The sequence below is a fragment of the Plectropomus leopardus genome, chromosome 15 (genome assembly GCF_026936395.1).
Source record: "Plectropomus leopardus strain MGB_pleo_1.0 chromosome 15, ASM2693639v1, whole genome shotgun sequence".
In the NCBI taxonomy this organism is placed as follows: domain Eukaryota; kingdom Metazoa; phylum Chordata; class Actinopteri; order Perciformes; family Serranidae; genus Plectropomus; species Plectropomus leopardus.
Genome location: NC_142190.1, coordinates 31,975,041 through 31,985,832, shown reverse-complemented (window position 1 = coordinate 31,985,832; position 10,792 = coordinate 31,975,041). Strand labels below are relative to the sequence as shown.

General features: G+C 38.9%; 1 long non-coding RNA gene across 1 annotated transcript in view; it reads left to right on the top strand.

The window, feature by feature from the left end:
* The first annotated feature begins 3,544 nt into the window (after window positions 1–3,544).
* Window positions 3,545–10,792, top strand: part of LOC148187351 (uncharacterized) — a 103,505-nt gene continuing 96,257 nt past the window's right edge. The window contains exon 1 of the long non-coding RNA XR_015778909.1: window positions 3,545–3,755. This is a non-coding gene — a long non-coding RNA (uncharacterized LOC148187351). The remainder of the gene's footprint in view (window positions 3,756–10,792) is intronic.

The following is a 10,792-nucleotide window of genomic DNA, read 5'->3' as shown; positions in this document are numbered from 1 at the left end:
CCGTGCCACCGTGCCGCCCATTATAGTTCTTATTAACCAATAATAATTAGCATCCACATAAGCCATGTTTTTTTTTCTCCTTTAAAAAAAATTGATAATGATAGTTCATTTGTCTGTTGCTGTGATTGTGTTTTGATGATTTGGCAACTTTGTTCTGGGAGTTTACATGCCAGTAAAGTACTTTGAAATTTAAGCAATTTGTATAGAGCTTTATTCAAAATTGCTCATTTTGTATAATTACATTAATCAGAATGAGGCATGAGTTTTGGAAAGGGGTTGTGCACATTTGTGCATTTCAACACAGCAATTAGTTGACTGAGACTTGTTTTTGGTCAAAGTGCTTGTAATTCACATTTAACTGTTAAACAGATGATACAGCAGGCAAGCGGTAGATAGTGAGCGTGCGGCATTCACCTTTATCTGTGTTCTCCACAGACACCAAACACCATCTGAGGGTAGGCCCCGCTGGACACAAATTAGAGACCCGCTGCCTCTTTTACATGAACCAGCCTTGGCCAAAAATATATGTAGCAAACTGTTTCACTTGTATGACCATGTGTGACCGTTCTTCCGAATGAGCCCACAATGACTTCTGCAGCAACGGTGAATTATACACCTGGTAAAGCATGCAGTTACTATGATGTAATCAAAGACAAAAAGGCAGGCCAGTTGCCTGATGGGTAATAGCAATGTAGACGCAATGTAGATCTGAGGCTTATAATGAACAAGTCCCTCTATTGTTTACCACCTTTGTCTTCTCCAATTATAGGATGTGTGTGGGCCTTTGATATTTCGCAATAAATTATTATACTACTACTACTATCCAGCAAGCAGGGAACATTCTCACAACATTGGGTAACGTTAACCTACAAGTAGTAATGTTTTAAAGAAAACATTTTCCTATGTTCAAAGAAAGTTTTAGTTATGATTATTATTTCAAATGATGTCTCTATAAGGTTAAATGCTAACTCAGATGTAATGTTTGAACGGCATTACTTTCACAGTAAGTAAGTAGTTTTTACAGTTACATCCAAAAAAATCCTGGAAATAATTAAGTGTGTGCTAAAAAAAATAGGCTCCCATGCTTCTGTGCTCTAAAACGTTGAAGTAAATGTGATGATTCTTCTTGTTGTCAACAGCCATGCATGTAAGATCTTACCTCCCGCATCCATCAGACACAGCGCTAGAGAAAAGCAGACAGATGGTGATAATGAATGCTCTCATGTGTGTCTGACTGTGTAAACTGAATTCAGAGCTTAACACAAAGACACAAATATAAGTATATTCTGTTGGTGATGGAAGTGTTGCTGTCTTGGCTGCAGCTGGCTGGCTCAGGCCACTTGAGGGCATCATTGAGTCATGCTCAAACCAGACTGCCCGCATTGTTTTCATAGCTAAAATATATTAATTTGGGGCTGCATCACAAGTGGGGTCAGTGTTGATATTTATAATTCCTGTAATCAAAACAAAGGAGAATGCAGTTTCATTCAAATCAGCCTTATCAGGCGTTCACCAGGTCCACACTCCTCTGCCAGAGTCTGTGAAAGCTTCTGTGCTGCAGCCAATTTTCCCAGAGTCACTAAGTGTGAGGAGGCTGCTGCTGCTGCTGTGATTGGCGCGCTGCCTTTTTGGAATCAAGAAATTGCTGGCAATCTTCATTGAGTTCAGCGATGTCAGCAGGGTGGACAACCCTCTTCCACTGTTTGCACTTAGTGTTTCCCAAAATGTTATGCATAATGCTCTCGCTTTAAAGCAGGATTTGATTGAGTGAAATGAGAGATCAGAGGCGTCCTCAGCTTGCTCTACACTCGCAGTCTAGCCTGCCTGGATAACATGACTCTGTTACATCCAAACAATGCTGAGGCGATATCATCACAGGCTTTACATCACTCATGCTGCTCACAGTAAAGCAGAAAGCTCTGTGCAGTTTGAATTTGTATGTTTTATGTACAGTTTACATTTTCGCTCACCTCTGCATGAGAAATCTAACAATAGATAGAAATATCAATTTACCTTGCATTAAGAATTTTTCTTGCTGTTGGACTGTGAACTCACAAGCCAATCTTCCTTCTATAAATCTAAGAAGCCAATAAAGATAAAGAAATATAACTATTAGTTTTAATTGATGTTTATTTCATACCTAATTGATAAGTTTACTTACATTTTAGCCGTATTAACTTAATTTTGTGAAGTCCTGCAACTTAAAAATGATGTGTAAATTAACTTGTTCTCAGCCAAGTTAGTCAGACAAGTGAACACTTTTGCAAGTTTACAGTAAATCTGACAAGTTGATCTTACTTGAAATAATCCTGGAAACCAATTGCCTTGAAAAAGTAAAGTAGATATAAAGTTAATCTTAATTTATGTTGACTTAATACTGAATTCAAAATTTAGCTGTTATTTAATTAATTTTGTGAAGCTGTTGCAACTTAAAAATAACCATTAGAAATACCTTGTTTATTCTAGGAACTTCAGCAAACCAAGTTAGTCTGACTTAATTTGCAGAATACAGCTACACAATGACTGATACTGAAGCTGCCATATTTGATGGGACCCATGTGAGCGTGGTTTTCATGGGGGTGCAGCCTTTAAGGCTTTAGTTGTTCAGAAGTAGTTGTTTCATCTAAAGTTGGTTGGAAAATTATAGATGCCACCCTGCTACCATCTGGCAAGAGATACAGAGGTATCTGCTGCTGTTGCACCACCAGACTACAGAGCAGCTTCTCTCCTCAGGCTGTTTGACTACTCAACTCATCCTCTGCACACCTTGGTAAATAGATTAAATGTACAAAAAACAAACAAACAAAAAGAAAAAACAAACCAACCTAGACTAAATTACTTCAAAAGGACTTTAAAAAAAATGTTTAGAAAATACTGCAATGTTTGTTTGTTTTTTTTTAATTATGCTCACTTAAGAAAATATGATATTGGTATGAAAAATATCCTATTGATACAAAGAAATTCAATTAATTTCACTGAGAGAAACTAAAGAAGTTGCATTAGAGAACCTATATAATATAAGCACGCATGACACACTGTCTTTATTTGGACTGTCCTGTATGCCTTCTCAGGCGAAGTGTGGTGGGTGGGCTTACCTGGGTTGCATTCCACCCCCACAAAACGTTGCAAAAATGTTTATTTAAACAAACAGTGGTACCTTTAACACCCTATTTTGTCAATATGGCTGAGTTGAATTCAGTCTAATTCAAAGGGCCTTAATTGGCGTGGGAAAACGGACGTCTACGACGCCAAAGCAAGTGAGAAATAAAAACAAAAATCGTAGGCTATAAACTTACACAAAAAGGACAACTCCAACAGAATTTGTTTTAAACACACGTGGCTTCTGATTTGGGAACACCTCTGACACACTCTCAGAACGGGAGACAATGTACCTCAAAGTTTCACACCATTTCCAATTCATCATTCATCCCGAAACAGTATCAAACAGTTGACACCTTTGTGATTTTGAACATGCCCCTGGCCGTTGAGCGTTTGAAAGGGGGTGTGTCGCAGTAATTAAGAGTCGATTGGGAACAGGTGTGGGACTGCCTGACCGGAATGGGTGATGTTTCTGAGTGGCACGAGCGAGACGAGCGGTGGAATTTCTCTCTTGGGACCTGTTTAGTTTTTGTTTGAAGTTCTAGTGCGTGTGTTTAATGTCGACAATGAACTGCCAGGACCTGCACGAGCTGTTTTGGACCAGGGAGACCAAGCCGACCAAGTGACGGGTAACTGCCAGGACAGCGAGCCAACAGGTAGGCCCTCATCCCTTTAGCTTTGCAGCCGAATGTGAACTCTGATAATTTATCTGCATGTCTGTGCAGTTATTTACTTGTTTCTTTCATGACACTTTATTTTTATTTATTTAATTTTATTCTACTCTAACATTTGAATATCAATTTATAGTACATTTCCTGTGTGTGTATCATAGAGGGAGTCCTCACTGTTACATTGTGTGATGCTGTTGTCTATTTTAATAAGATAAAGATAAATCTTGACCATGTGTTAGAGTCTGGTGAGACATACTAGGCGGGTTTCCATCACAGCTTTGCACAAAACTCAAGAGGTATTCTTGAAATTTCAAATAAAAGAATTGCGAGGTGACTGCGTTTCTATTGTGTGATGTTGTAGGAACTTTCTCGCAATGTTATGCGATTTTCCTCTCGCGATAACATTCCAATAACCACTAATGGCATGGATCTATTATAAATCTGGATACAGCAGTGGGAGCGGGGCCTCGTTCATTCCAATGACAGCTGCTCAGTGGTGCATAGATTGATCCATGGGTGCATGATTTATAATAGATCCATGGCATGAAGCAGCGAAAACTTTTTCCGGGTTAGAAAAGTGTAAAATACCCAGATCTACTGGCCCATAGAGCATGCGTAGAAATGATTAACGACAGCCGAACGCGGCCGAGTGTACCCGAGCATTGACTCCGACTCACTGGCTCACACACACAAGTTACCCGAGTGCTCGAAGCAAACAGCGCTCGTTCACGAGCATTCCTCTCGTAGTAGCTTAGCTTATTAGCAACAGACGCTAATAGACGGTGTAATGACGGCGGTGCTGTCGGTTTTAATATTTATGTGATAATCAGATAATGGTATATCTATCTCTCTCTCTCTCTCTCCACACCCACACACACACACACACAAATATACATACTACTTATCAGGGAATCATATCGTAGTCCGCACGGGAGAAATGAAATTAGCAGAATCAAAAAGTGATGTGCCCACAAAAATATAATAAAAGGTGGTGCCTTGTAACATTGCCCTGTGTATTATTACACTGCTCAACTTGAAGTAAATACTATGTTCAGTACCTTTTGGTAACTGTCACTAGCGCTCCGCGCTGCTCACTGATAACCGGTAGTTTGAATACTGACTGTAGGCTGTATATACGGTCTCTGATACAGACACGGTAAGACGTCCATATTACAGGCTTTACAGCCAGCAGCGTATGGATGTGTTGTAAAATGGTAAAAATGATGAATTATGATTCAAAAATATCCATTACTACGGCCGGCACAAAGCCTCTGTAGTGTCAGGGACTCCAAGATTTACATGCGCGTGCACGCGGTGGAGTTCCGCGGGTCCCATGCGCGTTCATTTTCTGTCTGGAGAGATATCTCTATATAAGGAAAATAGCACATTTTACGTCTTTAGGACTTAATGTTTTTAATAATGGCTATCAAAAAAATCGTTCTGAAAAGTCAACATGTCTCAAAAAACATTTTTGCAATAAACTGTTGTTTTTTCAAAATTGACGTGTTTCCATAAGGCGTATTTTGGCAGTTTTAATTTGTGCAATTTCAGGGTCAATGTAAACCCGCCTACTGTTTTCCAGCTCATCAAGTATGGCAGCTTGGTCAGAGGCCACGCGCTTCAAACTGTGATGCTCTAGGTACTGGTTTAATGTCGCCGTGGCAATTTTCACTCATAGTGTTTTTTAAAAATATACTTGTGTTTATGGGAAGTGGAGATTACCGATATATCAGTCAGCTGACTTTATCAGCCAATATTGGCCCATCACAGATACATTGGTATTGGCTTATATGCTGTCCCATATGAGCAATATGAAAGTTTAGTTTCAACAGAAAACAATAAGAAAAACATGTAGTAATTTAGGACTGTCCAATTAGGTTTACCATTTCCAAGCGCAGATGTCATTTTTGACAAAGTTTGTTTAACGATATGCTGCCTCCATTACAAATTTTTGTCACAGTGTCACCATATCTGAGAGATAATTTGTAGGGCTGGTCAATATGGCTTTAAAATAATATTGCAATATTTTAAGATAATATTATGATACATGATATAAATCTCAATAATTTCAATGTCATTTAAACTGTTTACTAAAAAACCTAATGGGCTTTTCTGGCCATGCCTAGAACCAGCCTCAGTTCATGTTAAAGCATACAGTCCTAAACAATAACTCATATTACCCAACAACATCTCTTACACATTCACATTCAAAGTCTAGTCTAGAAGTCTAGAAGCAGGCCTGCTTGTGTGTAGGATTCAAACGCTGATGGCCACTGACCGAGTGTCTGACAGCAGGGGAATGAGAACAGGCTGTGAGAGAGGGGAACAGTGGGTGTGGAGGATTGGGCCGCCATCTAATTAGGACAGATGTGTAAGGAAAGTTGTTATTTTTAGTGATGACGGATGCTGTCTTCATGTCCAGTAACAGCTACCTGAAATACAGTCAGCTTCTTCCATGTTGTGGTTCCAAAAATCCCCTGTTATGCTGTCTAGATTTCTGGCTGTAAAAGAGTCAAGGTCAGATGCCTGCAGATCAGATTCTTTTTGGAATTTAAAGTGGTTTTAAAGCGGTGACAGCATGCAAAACAGGAGCTGATAGTTAACCGTTAAAAACAGTTGAGGTGACCCCTAGTTCATGACACGATTGATCTCCTGTTCCTCACCTGCTTGTTCAGACGGCCACTTGATGAAGACAGAAACTTAATTTAAAAGTGCTGCCACACTGAGCAGACAGTTCTCTCTCACACATACACACACACACACACACACACACACACACACACACACACACTCTGACACACACACACAATTTTGTGTTGTTGCAGTGAATAAAGGAGCCTTGAGAAGCCACAGCTGCCTGTCAGGGAAGGCGACGATTATTGTGGCATGTTTAATAAAAATCAGCAAGAGTAATTGGACATATTTCTATAAATGATAGATGTCCTGAAACTTTTCAAACCAGACGTTAACTAAAAAATTGGATAACAGATTTTGGCCAAATTTTTAATACATACATTACTTCAGTGCATTTACTAGGTAGGTAGAGTATTGTGGCTGTGTATCACCACATCTGAATGCCTTAAAACATTTTCTATGAATACATTTGAATGTGTGAATCTGTGAAAAAACATTTTGATCAAATTAATTGAAATGTCTGAATGTGTAAAAAATATGAACAAATTAATTTATGAATCTGTGAAAAGATGTTCAGCTGTGAACAAATAATGAAAAAGATTTTCCCATGTAGTTTCCAAGGTGTGAGTGCGTAAAGAATATTGTCACAGAGCTACACAGTTATACATCATTCTGTTAAAAAAAGGGTCAAAAAAGTTCCCACAAAACTCAGTTGTAAGAGGAAATTTAAAATGAACAGTTATGAATCAAACTCATTAGTATAAGACACTTGGTAGCAAATTTGACACTTCCTCCAGAATAGGAATAATCAGATTAACCCTTAAGGCTTGCTTTAATATTACACACGCCTGTATCGCTCTGTGCACAAATTTGTGCTTTTCAAAATCTAGCTTTCAAGCATATTTATTTTTACTACGTTCATTGAGTTAACCGACATCACTCCTAATAATATCAAATATTCGTTAATTACAGGAATTTTAATCCTTTAAATACCAGGTTTTTGTCATGAATATAGTAAAAATGAAACAATACCATGCATGTTTTTATGCTTTGATGGCTGTGGGATCAAAAATGTCAGTAATGCCACTCCTTGACTGTAAGTAGTGGTATTTATTTATTTATAACAATACTTAAAAAACTTCATTCAGTATTTTATTTAATTTTGTTATAACCGTATTTTATTAAATGCTAGATTAGATGAGATAGACTTTATGGTCCAAGTGGGAAAAGTGTCTTGGACTACAGTGTCTAAAGTTAAAAAAAAAAACCCAATAAAAACAACAGTACACACACATTAAAAATACAACAAATAAAAACAGCAAATACATTCATTCATCAATTGCACATGCCCATCATGAAATAATGCACATATGTTACACAATACTTTGCTGAACAGCAAGAAATTATAATGGACATTATAACTGTGGTGTGTTCAACTTTATAATTTGACAGCAGCTACTTTATTTAACTTAATTGTAGCTGCAGTTCATTCAGTAATTTTGTATTTTAGTACTTAACGTTAGTTTAAAGGACATTTAAAAGTATTGCAATATAGCCTTAAAATATCCAAATAGTATTTTAAAGCCATATCACCCAGCCCTAACTTAAACCATGGGACTGGCTCTCTCAACAAAAACATTTATGATGTTGTTTTCAACATCAAGTATGTTATGCTACCTGTGATATTAAAGGTATAATTTTCAACTAGCTCTGTATCAAAAGAATGTGAGTAGTGTGTGTGGATGAACTGTGGTAAACTTCCCTCCATCTAATCAGTGCCGACATATCCCTCCTCTCCCCACAGCAAAATTCTGCTAAATGATGTAAACTATGTCATCCGGCAGAGTTTTGATGGCTTTCAGGGAGTTGCTTGAACTACGCGCTCTACTTCTTCTACCTCTTGGGTTGTTACTACCCGCCACCCATGTCTCCACCTTGGGCACAAACGGTCTCATTAATGAAATGGTAGTAAATTTGTGAGTGAATCTGCATGTCACATCACATCTTGGTAGTAAAAGCCTACACCGGAAACTCGGACTTGATTGAAGGCATGTGTGTACGTTCATGAATGCCATCAATTGTAAATTGACAGTACACCGGTAAGCAATTAGCATTCATCCCCACCCATGAACAGCCAGTGACTGCCATGTAAGAAGGTGAAAATAACTATGGATAGGTGCATCTCGCCCACCTGCCAACATGTGTCAAACAAAGAGCGAGAGAGAAAAAACCTTTTCCAACGCTGAGATTTTAGTTATTTTGGGTGAAGTGGAGAGGAAAAAATATTTTTTCTTCTGTTAGTAGTAGTGTGACAGGGACAGATAAATCAAAGGCCTTGAAGGAGGTAACGGATGCCATTAACTCTGTGTCCTCTGTTGTAAGAACCATCCAAGGTGTTTAAAGAAAATGGTTTAGTATGAAACTTGAAGCAAAAAAATAAGTACACACACACACACACACACACTCACACACAAAAAAAGACACAGCGGCTACAGGGGGAGCCTCTTTCCAGTCACAGCTGTCTGCTGCAGACAAGCGCATTGCTTGCATCATCGGAGAGATGTCTCAGTCAGAAATTGTTCCCGACTCACAGCGACATGCCTCCACTGGAGCAGTAAACAGCAAAGTCAAACACATGGATTAAGTCGATTTAAATAACCCATTCACGTTTAAAAAAAAAAAAAAAAAAAATTAATCTGAAGCTTCTTCTCTGAAGGTCGAGTATGTCTTTATTTCAGCCAGAGCTTGCATATACTGCACTGGCCACCCCAACTGAACAGCTTTCATCATGAATTGCAATTCACCATCCTCTGCTGCTGCACTTTGTAACTGGCTCAGTCTTTATTCTGAGATTGGAAGGTGCACTGATAAAAGATTAACTTCTAATTCCTGCTCTAGTAGTAGCATGTAGCAGGCTGTTCTTTCAGATAAGCTCAGCTGAGTATATCTACAGTGTGCAAGTCTTTTCCTGGATTGTAGGCTACGAGCAAGTCAAAAGCCTGCAATCTCATCAGCATCCTTGCGGTTACGAGTCCTTTTTGAACATTGAACTCTAGTGGTTTATGGTCAGACTCCATCTGTACCCATTTTCCATAAAGATACAATTTGAATTTTTCCCCACCCATACATAATACCAATCTTTTCTATTTCTGCATATCTTTTCTGTGTCGTTAAGACCCCTTGGGCCATATGCCACTGGTTGTCCTTCCTGCAATGAAACAGCTCCCAATCGTTCAGAGCTTGCATCCACTGACAATGTGACTTCCTTGATTACACAATAAAACCTGAGAACTGTGGCATTGCTTCGCAGTTTCTTCAGACTTTTTAAGCTGTGTTGTTGCTTTGCTTCCAAATGCCACACAGCATCCCCTTCCAAAGGCTTTCGGAGTGATGCACTCACATCAGAATGCTTCTGAACCTCATCAGCGCAGCTTGGTCGTGTGGTTGTGGCAAGTCTATAACTGCTCTGACCTTTTTTTGGTCTGGCTTCAGACCCTCTGCACTCAAAATGTATCTCTGTAAACCATCCAACCATGCACCTGTCTTTGTTCACCTTGAGACTTAAGCTTCATATTCAGTGACGAAGCTGTGCCAGCCTTTTGTTGTGGTGTTTGTTATCTACATCCCACACCAGAATGTTGTCCGTGCCATTCACAACTTCTTCCAAGTCCTCCAGTCTCTAAGCAATTGTTTCTGGAAAATCTTCGGAGCTGATGTCACACCAGATGGAAGCCAGTTGAATTGGCACTTGCGAAATGGTGTCTTAGAGAGACATAACTTGGACGCAAACCATGGGTTCTTACAAATACAACTGGATGAGGACAGTTCCAATACCGATAACAACTTTACATTTGGCATCTCTGACACAACTTCATCTACTGGTAGCAGGCAATAGTGTTCTTACTTTATGGCTTTGTTGAGGTCTTGAGGGTCAATACAGTTTTTTTTTTTTTGGCTTTTGTACAGTTACCATGCTTTTTAATTCTGATAGATGTCCTCAATTGATGAGAAGGTTTTGCTGGCACACACCGTTACCCTGTGGACATGTCCTTGTGTTTACCTTAAAGCCTTTTAATTAGTCCAGTTAGTGAGCAAGACCCTTCTCTGCATAAAACTGAGAATTTTGCTTCTAGTATCTGTAATTCCAGTGGGTAACATATCTAGCGTCAAAGGTTAAATGTTAAGCTCTAATTATTTTACATCACACACTCTACATTTACAAAGGTTTCCTTTTAAGCATGCTTCCCCTATTCCAAGAGACGAATCTGTGGCTTTTTTCCTGGGGTTTTCTGCTCATCAAGTCAAGATTAGGTGTCCCTCTTTTCTTTTTTTTATAACACTGCCAAAGCTAAGTAACAGGCCACAACCTCCGGGGCTGAAAAATAAAG